Source organism: Stegodyphus dumicola, chromosome 6, assembly GCF_044657685.1.
Source record: "Stegodyphus dumicola isolate Sdum_Otavi_A_Nest chromosome 6, ASM4465768v1".
Lineage (NCBI taxonomy): Eukaryota > Metazoa > Arthropoda > Arachnida > Araneae > Eresidae > Stegodyphus > Stegodyphus dumicola.
In genome coordinates this window covers 111191948-111201482 of record NC_140773.1, presented here as the reverse complement: position 1 = coordinate 111201482, position 9535 = coordinate 111191948, and positions in this window count along the sequence as shown.

Here is a 9535-nt window from a genome sequence, read left to right as displayed (position 1 = left end):
TTCTAATAGTAATAAATTTCCGTTCAGAACACCAAACAATCTTACTGGTATGAAAAACGTAATACAATTCATTACTAAGGCAGTGGGTATTATTATGTGATGTAATACTGAAGGGTAACAACACCTAATCGTAATTTGCTGTACGAAAATATTTTACAGAATATTGGGGTAAAAGCCTGTATTTTTCATTATGATCAGACTACAATCAACCCTCTTGCTATAAAACAATCGCTTTGAGAAACTTTTAATTGTACTTACTCCATCACATGTAAAACTTGCACTTTTGTTTACATTGGAAATTAAAGAGGGAAGGAGTTCTAAATTAAGTTCTTATATTAAATTAAGTTCGAAATAAAGTTCTTATAATTTAGAATGGTTCATCAGCTAATTTTGGATGAAGAGAAATATAGTGATTTTCCTGGAGAAAAAAGATTCAATTGAATCTGATCTACCTCCTCTTGATAACGTTGAATCAGATTTTGACAGCATTTCTTTCCTTATATATATTTGCAATTTTCTAATTTCCAGTTACTATAATTCTGTTTTAGTACTATTGGTTATTTTTTTACATATTTAGTGGGAATTTTGGATTTTTTAAAATTTATTACTTTCGTTTCTTTTCGATTAGGATCTAAATTTCTTATTTCTTATCTATAATTGTTAATCATATCATTAGCAGTATACTTCGCGGAAATAAGATTGAGATAATTTTATTTTAAGATAAAAAAATTTGAACCTATATATATATATATATATATATATATTAGACAGAGAGTATATACACACACATATATAGAGAGAGAGAGACAAAATAGTAAGAAATTTAGAAACTAATTCACAAAGACAGAAAAGAAATAAAATTCAAAACCATTAAATTCCGCAAAATTCTCAATAAAAATGTAAAAACATCAAAAATAAATTAAGAAGAGAGTATTCATTTCTTCATATAATCAATTAATTCTTCAATCTAAGTCACAGAGTTATATTAATAGTAAGATAAAAACATTAAGTTAAAAAATCAGGAAAATGAATTCTGTATTCCTCCAGGTTAACAAAGGAAACAATTTACCCAATGCAACAGCAATATTAGGACCGCTGTTGACATGGATAATAGGAAAATAAGATCTGAAAAACTATTGATGTGGACAAAAGGAACTGCATTAATTTTTAATCAGTCATATTTTAGCAACTAATTAACAGATTAAGAATAGCAGCAAAGGAAGATTTCCCTCATTTAAGGAAGCAAAATATATTACAGCCTCAGGAGGTAGCCAGACAATGAATATGAATTTGAAGCACGATACAAATTATGAAATGGAATTGCAAAATTTTGTTTTCTCTTTAGGAAATAAACAATTACTTTCAGAACTGTTACTCAAATAAAAATCTTCAATTTTGCGTAGTTTGTTGAAGAAACTTGATATGTTAGATAGTTTTCTCAAAATGTTTCACTACTCGTCATTTTAAAAGAGAGAAAAGGGGCCATCTTATCTTTGTGTTGAGATCTATTTTAGCCCCGGAAATAGTTATGATAGATCTGCTAATTTAAGAACGAATCTCCAGAATTTTGAAATATAAAAATTCAAAAGTTCTCTGCTAATTGGCATGACTGGGAGGATAAAAAGCATATTAAAACTCGAAATAGAGACATTTTAATATTTTTGAAAACAAAAACGATTTAATTATTTTAAATATTTTACTTGGTGCGCAAAGTTTGAAATAAATATTTTCCGCTGATGACTTGGTAGTGACTTCTAATTTGTCAAAACACGAAATTCGAATAATGAGAAAAGCATTTGTTCTTTCAGACTATTAGAGTTTCAAACTATTACTGTTTTCTTCTTTGAATGTGCTATCAAATTAGTCAATTAATATTTTCTGGGAAAAAGAAAGACATTACTTTCTATTCAACATTCAATTTCTTATATGTTATGACTAAAAATTAAATTCTTAAAATTCCGATTTCAAATTAATATTTTTCTATTACTATTAACGCAGCTATGCAACAATTATTTGATCTCCTTTCCAAAAAAATGTAACTTAATTTTCGAATAATTTCCTGAAGTGAAAATCTCTAATTTTAAAGTCCATAACAGCAAGACACTAGTTTTTCATTAATAGCAAAATATTTTCCTTTATCCAAATCTCCTATTTTTTCTGGTTCATTGAAAAAATAATCATTTCTTAAGTCTTTTGAACTTTTATAACATAAATGAAATAAATCATTTTAAACTTTGCATTTCTTTACAGCATTAACTTTTATCTCCATCACTGCATATGAAACTGATATAAAATGGTCTATCCCATGCAAAGAGAATATAAACTGCTTAAATAAATAAAGCGATTGAATTTTTTATCTTTAAAGAGAAAAGATTTAAAAACTATCACGTCTTGTACGTGAAACGTGTACGTGTAAACATCTCCTCATACAAATCCTATAGATCAAATTCTTCTTCTGAAACCAAATTGAATTTGCGTCGCGGTGAAAGGGTTAGGCAGGATATTAATCTAAGGCAAAGCTCAAACGAGCAAGTGAAGTTTTCCGATGCAATAACTTACCGTTTTTAAGTAAAATGAAATAAGTCACTTATCAAAGCCTAATTATTAAAATTAATGCAAAAGATTTATAGCTCTATTATATTTAATGAACAGTTAATAAAAGACATTTTAAACTGCAAATTAAATCTATGCAAGTTTATAAGCAAATATGGGCGTAATTATTGCAAGCAGTGCAAGGAATTACCAATTTTCTCTCTGCATGTTATTGTGGTGTATGTAATAAACACATTCAGCTGTTTTGAGTCCTAGGGACCGCGCAGTTAATTTATTATATTACTTACATCCAAAAAACAACACTAATCGGTACACGTAACACGTATCAGTACACTTTTGCTGAAAAGCTCATTATTTTTAATGTTATGTGTTTCGTCACAAGTTCAATGCGCAATCAAGTAAATAACACTTCTCATGCTAAGTAATTTATTATAATAGAATAGATTACAAAATTATTTCTTGTAATTAGCCAAACGTCTTCGACGGGAAATATAGTTTTTACAATTATAACAATTACGATGAAATATGAAATATACTACAAGGCAGTTTTAGTTAAGTGATAACATGTATTTTATTTAAACATGCTATTGCCTTTATTAGAGTTGTAAATGTGTGCTTTTGCAGCGAGTCGTGAGATGAAATTATATAACTGGTTGAAAAGAATGGTACTTTTAATTAGTTTTAAATACAAGGCAACTAGAAGTATAAAGCAGATTAGAAATCAGCTTATTAAAACAGATTAAAGTTTTGTTTCAAATTTATATAATTTCAATTTAAGGCGTTTACCTAGCATTTTTTACTCATGTTCAAGTGTAGTACTTAAATACAAAGGAGCGAATATTCTTTCATTTAGTTTTTTAATCCAATGGACAGAAACGTTAAGCATTACAAGGGAACTTATTTTTGGTTATTATTTTTTTCACAATTTTCTTCTTCCTCACCCAGGAAAGCCTGTAAGATATATGACTGCAAAAAAAGGGCGCAAAAGTGGATAATTTTAATTTAAAGAAATAAATTTGAAGTCTAATGAATGTTAATGATCATGTATTTTAATCCCAAAATGTTTCAAAATAAATATGCAAAAAATTTAAGATACAGTAATCAAAGAGATAAAGCATGGGGCATAGAATAGGTTAAGGATTTATAAAACTCTCTTTTCTATTGTATCAATAAAACAAGTTACCGAATAATAAAAGAAAGTTTGACTCCGAATAGCCTCCAGCGATTTAACTCATCGATTACACCAGAAAACCTGTTCTCATTCCACTTTATTTAGTCATTTGAATGTCATTTCAAATCAAATGAAAAGCAAATGAATTTCCTTACAACAAGGATAATTTCCAATACCTCTATAAAATTAAATGCGTTTCATTATTCGCTAAATTATATACCTACAGATGGCTCTACTCAGTTCATGCAAGAGTAGTAGCCTCAATTAAAGTAAATGCGTAAGTTAACATTGTCACTGTTCACTCACCTCAATATTTAGATTTTCCAAATCTTCTGTTACGACAGTTCAAATGATTTTAATGTGAATTCAACAAATTCGCATCTATTCATTTTTTACTCTTACTGTAATTAAAGGGAATGAGTTTAGAATGCAATGAAGGCACTTTGATTATAGTGAAATGATGGCAGAAATGTAAAATGGGATTGATTTACTACTAATACTCTTCTCTTAATGTAAGAAATAACTTTCTTTTAATCATTTGACATCAGATGTCTCATTTCCTCAGTATTAAGATGAGTTATTTTCATGACAATTTTCATTTGTTCCCAAATTTAAATCCATGACTTAATATTGTAGAAACTAAGAACTATTTCAGTGTTAAATTGCCTTCATTTGAAGTAAACACACTCTTTTTGTTCTAAATGTATATTTCTTAATATCAAGTCAAAACTGTACATTGAAATGGTTCTCTCATTCAGATAGCGTTAGAAAATGTGGAACAAATCAGAGATGTTGTTTACTAATATTAATATTTTTTGCTTCAGTCCTGAAAAGGAAGGATAAATGAGAACCGTGGTATTTTAGATCCACACCGTGGTACGATTTGCGTGGTAGAGACCACACAAACCGTGGTATTTTAGATCTACACAAACCGTGGTATTTTAGATCGTGGTATGTTATGGCCAAATGTAGCCTTACGGAAAACATCTAGCCTGACAGCCTATTTAACATGTACTCATATTTCTATCACTTTATTCATTTCTATTCGTTTTTTAAGACAAATAAAAAAGGAAAATTTTTGAGCAAAACATTTCTGATATTCTAAAATTTAATTTTTTTAATTCCTTGAAAGAAAAGGTTAGTTTTTTCGAAGCAAAATCTGAAACTTTACCTTTAAATAAATGAACTGCCTGAAAATTTTTTATTTATTTTTTTTAATTATTTTTTTGAATTCAGAAAAAATTTACTTGCTATTTTACAACAGGCTATTTCTAAATTCAAAATTTGAAAGTTCCATCATTTAATGTGATACAGTTAAATACTATTACAAAAGAAATAATTGGAATTAACCAATTCTTCTCTTTTTATTATATAACTGCAATTTCTCATTGTCAAACATAGCGAATTTATTTAAAATAAATCTCTTTTTAATTAATATGAAATTAATATCCTCTACGTTGTGACTTGACTTTGGGTATCTATGTTGAAACTGCGTCATAGGCATATAAATATTGCCTTAGGAAACAGATCACCTATATGCCATCGAAATTTAGCGATATACAGAAAATTTTATTACATAGCTATCATATCTGCTTTTACATCCGCTCAAAAGTTAATTAATATGCATCTGTATCGGTTATGAAATTATTTTATCATATGATTTTGGATTAAATTAATCAAAATTCAGAAATTTTTAAACGGGATTTCATGTTTCCTATTTTTAAATGGAATAATTGTACTGTTTATGCAGAATTGCAAATAAATATACAATTTTGCTAATGCTCGGCTGAAAGAAACCATTATTCATATTTTTCATTATATTCTAAAGGACTGATCTGTTTGCTTGCTAAAAATGCTGCTTATATTCGGTTATAAAACGTTATTTACGCATATGGTACATGATTTGTACATACATGCGACTGCGTCTTATGTACTCCTTTGAAATTTTCTCCAAAGAACAATTTATAAAACTTCTATGAAAATCTTTTTAAGCTATTTCTTGAAATTTTCTGATCAACTATTTTTCAATCAGGTACGTTTCTTCGAAAAAAAAATGTAGAAATGGAAGCTCTTCCGTACCCTGAAAACAAGAACTTGTTCTCTTTCAAACTTTATTACATTTTTGAGTGGCTATTCCAAAGTTTGACAGTTTTTGCATTGAACATTTTCAGACTTTAGCAGACAACGTAACATGTCTATGTCTATATATTTCTAGAGAATTTAAGCAGAAGTTAGGTAAACTGAGTACAGCATAAAAATACTCTTTAGCAAAATTCCACTAAGTTTTAACAAAGAAGAAAAAAAATATAATAGTTTTGATGATAAAAATAGCAGAAGAAAATTATTTTTACGCATTTAGAGAATACATTAAACAGTTAGATTAAATTATAAGGATTTTAAGCTTTACTAACGTTTATTTTATTTTAAAATTTACTATCCTCTCTTATTTTCCATTTCCGGCCAAAATGAAGGCGATTACTATTTTTTTGTTAATGAGTTTGCGAACTATATAGCTATTTAAGAAGTAGCTTCTAGCCAAGCAGCGGGAAGAGAAGAGAGTTCCTGCTGCTCCGCCACGCGCGTGCTTTTTAGTCAGTTCATGTCTGCCTTTAAGGCCAGAACTTAGTTCCTGCTGATTTACGAGACGTATCGTAGTATTTGCATTTCGCTCACTACATACGTAGCGTCAAAAGGCCAATCTTCGCGTTAATAATCTCTGTACAGAATTTAAGTTTAATTCTTATTTGGTAAAGTTAGTTATTTTAATATTTCTATTTTCTATCTTTTAGACCAGTGTTTCTCAACCTTTTAGCATTCACGGCCCAATTTTCAATCGTAATTTTCATCGCGCCCCCCTCCCCACCGCATACAATAAAATGTATACAATAATAATATATTTTGAGTATGTTGTGTAGCGAATTTAATTTAATTAAGTGATTCATAAAAATCAAAATTTTAATTTGTAATTATTCAAAATTTGAGCTACACAAGTTTGGTTATATTCTTTTTGGGCCTATTAAATCTAGTGTAATATATTTTGGCTTTCCGAGTTTACGCGAACTGCGTCTTCAATCTTGTACACGCAAACAATGGATAAGTATTTCTTTCTACGTAATAAACTCAGTTTTTCATGTCAAAAATTAATTTGATTTCTTAGTATTTAATATCATTAGTTGCAGAAAAATTAGCTCTTTAATTTGGCATAACTTTCGTTTTTCTAACTTTAATTGTATTTCAGTTATGAGCTTTAATTAGTAGTTTTTTCCTCGTTTGCTTGTGATTTAGTTAAAGGGGAATGAAATGCCTTCTTTCCGGTTGAAAAGTCACTTTTTGCGAGTTTTCAGCGTTCTTTCGTTGGGACCCTTGCAGGGTTGTTGAAATTCCTAATTTCCCCTGTCACAGGTGGTTTTTTTTGACGAGAGTTTGGCGACATAGATTTTCCGTTGAGGTTTCAAAGTAGAGGATTTGGCGAGTTTGATAACATGAGGGTATGCTGTTGTTGCAACTATTTTAACTTTCGGCGAAGAGTGGATTTTGCCAACTAGGCAGTCCGGCGTCCTCCCTTTTAACGGGGTGTTTTGAGAGACAAGGTCTCTTTTTTTTTGCACTTTTGACTTACCATCGGACGCTGTACTCGCTGGCAGCTGAATTTTATTTTGGAAAATGCATTTTTCCGCCTTTGGATCTACGGGCTTCTTGCCCTTGAGTTTTGAACGAGGGACTTAGTTATACGCATCATGACCTCGACTAAATTATAGTCTCCTCATTTTAGTGCTTGAATATGTAAGTTACTCAAAGATAATTAAAATAGAAAAATGCAACGAAGGGTGATGCCTAGTACTGGTGCCGTTAAGAAGAAATTTTAGTCTCTCCTCCATGAATATAGTTTTCATCTGCCTCGATGTTTCACGTCTTTAAGAATTATTTTCCGCCCTGCAAGAGTCTCCGGCATTGCTAGCTCCGGGGTCGCTACTACATAATGCTTCACTTAACTGAAACCACGGCTAACTTCAATATTGGATTGGAAATTAACGAGAACCTCCTTAGTGCATCCTAAATCAATAAGTAACTTCTGGACTCTATTGAAAATTCTTCTACCTATGAACTCTTCTCATTTTCTACTACGCTCAGCAGCCGTCCTCCTTGGCATCTTGATAATTTTTTAAATATGAGGGCATTTCTCCTCCTCCTGTTCACTTGCAGCCTGTGATTCCGCAGATAAGTTTTTTTATTTGTTTTCTTTTATTTGTTGGTCTGATGTAAAAAAAAAAAAAAAAAAAAAAAATATAATAGTAAATTATAATAGTAATTTCTAATAGTAATTCTAACAACTAAAATAGTTAATAGTGATTGAAATAACTTAATTAGTTGAATTAAAATATTGTAGTTGAGTAAATTAACCTAATTCTAATGAAATCAGTTTGTTTGTCCATAAAGTAAATTATTAGATTGGCTAAGGAAATATTTCCTTATTTAAATTATTTAATTGAAACAGTGAATGTAACTTAGTTAGATTGGCTAAGGAAATATAATCTTAATTAAATTATTTAATTGAAACAGTGAATGTAACTTAGATTGGTTAAGGAAATATATTCTTCATTAAATTATTTAATTGAACTTGTGAATTTCTTTCATGGTGAAGATATTTGGTAAAGGTGTCATTATTTGAGCTTCTTTGCTCCTCTTAGGGACTAAATTGCTTGTAGGTTGTAATAGCCTGATTTTAATTAACATATTACCCGGTTAAATCATTCTTTTGAAAATAAAAAGTTACTATGTGCAATAACCTGAATTACATTGGTATTGATTACTCTGTGTGAAATGTTTTTTAAAAAGGTATAACTTGTTAATTATTTTTTTTTCTCCCCGGGGAAGGTATTGTTAATTTATCCAAAGTTTTATCTGATCATGTTTACCTGAATGTAATAGAAATAATAGTTGGATATTATTGAGTCTAAGATAGAAGTAGTATTACTCTGTAGGGGTATGCATTTGTAGAAAGCAATATTTTACAGTTCAGCTTGAATATAATTGCTTACTAAGTTAATTCTGCATTGTGTAATCATCAATATGTTACAGTTCTGATTGAATATAAATTGCCTACAAATTAGGGATTAAGTAATTCTTGAAGAATTTAATAAATAGGCTCACTTTTCTAGATCAATAAATGTTTATTTATTTCTTTTTGTGTGTATGCTCATGATTTTCACCCGTCTCATTCTCAAATTGATTTCAGGGTTAATCCGAAAACACAACGCAAATGTACATGGCTTATTGATATTAGAATATTACTGTTGTTAGAAAATTTTAAGTGTTTTGTCAACAGAGTTGGAAACCTTTTAGGTACCAGACCTTTAGGAAACCATAACATTGTTTGGTGCCATGACACTAGTACAGAACAAGTATTTTGGCGCTAAACCTACACTACAACCTTAATTTTAAACTTTACAAATTACCAATAATACTGGAATTTATTGACATTGAAAAAACATTCAATTGAAATTAAATTTCCTTAGCATTGAAAAAACAAGAATCCTATTCCTTTTTATTGCTCTTGCGTCCTGCCATGTCGGGCATTCTCACGGTTTCGCGAGAAGTTTCGATTTGTCTGGAATTTGTCTGGTTAGCTTAAAAGTTAAGTTAGGAGCGTGCGCAGATGTGAACAAATGTTTTTTCATAGGGAGAAGGAGAAAGATCTATGACGCCAATTTCAATTCCAGACAATCTCATTCGAGTCGATCCTTCTATCGCTATTGAATCTATTCTGAATGTATATGTTATATATATTTTCGTGTAATTGCAATTCACCGT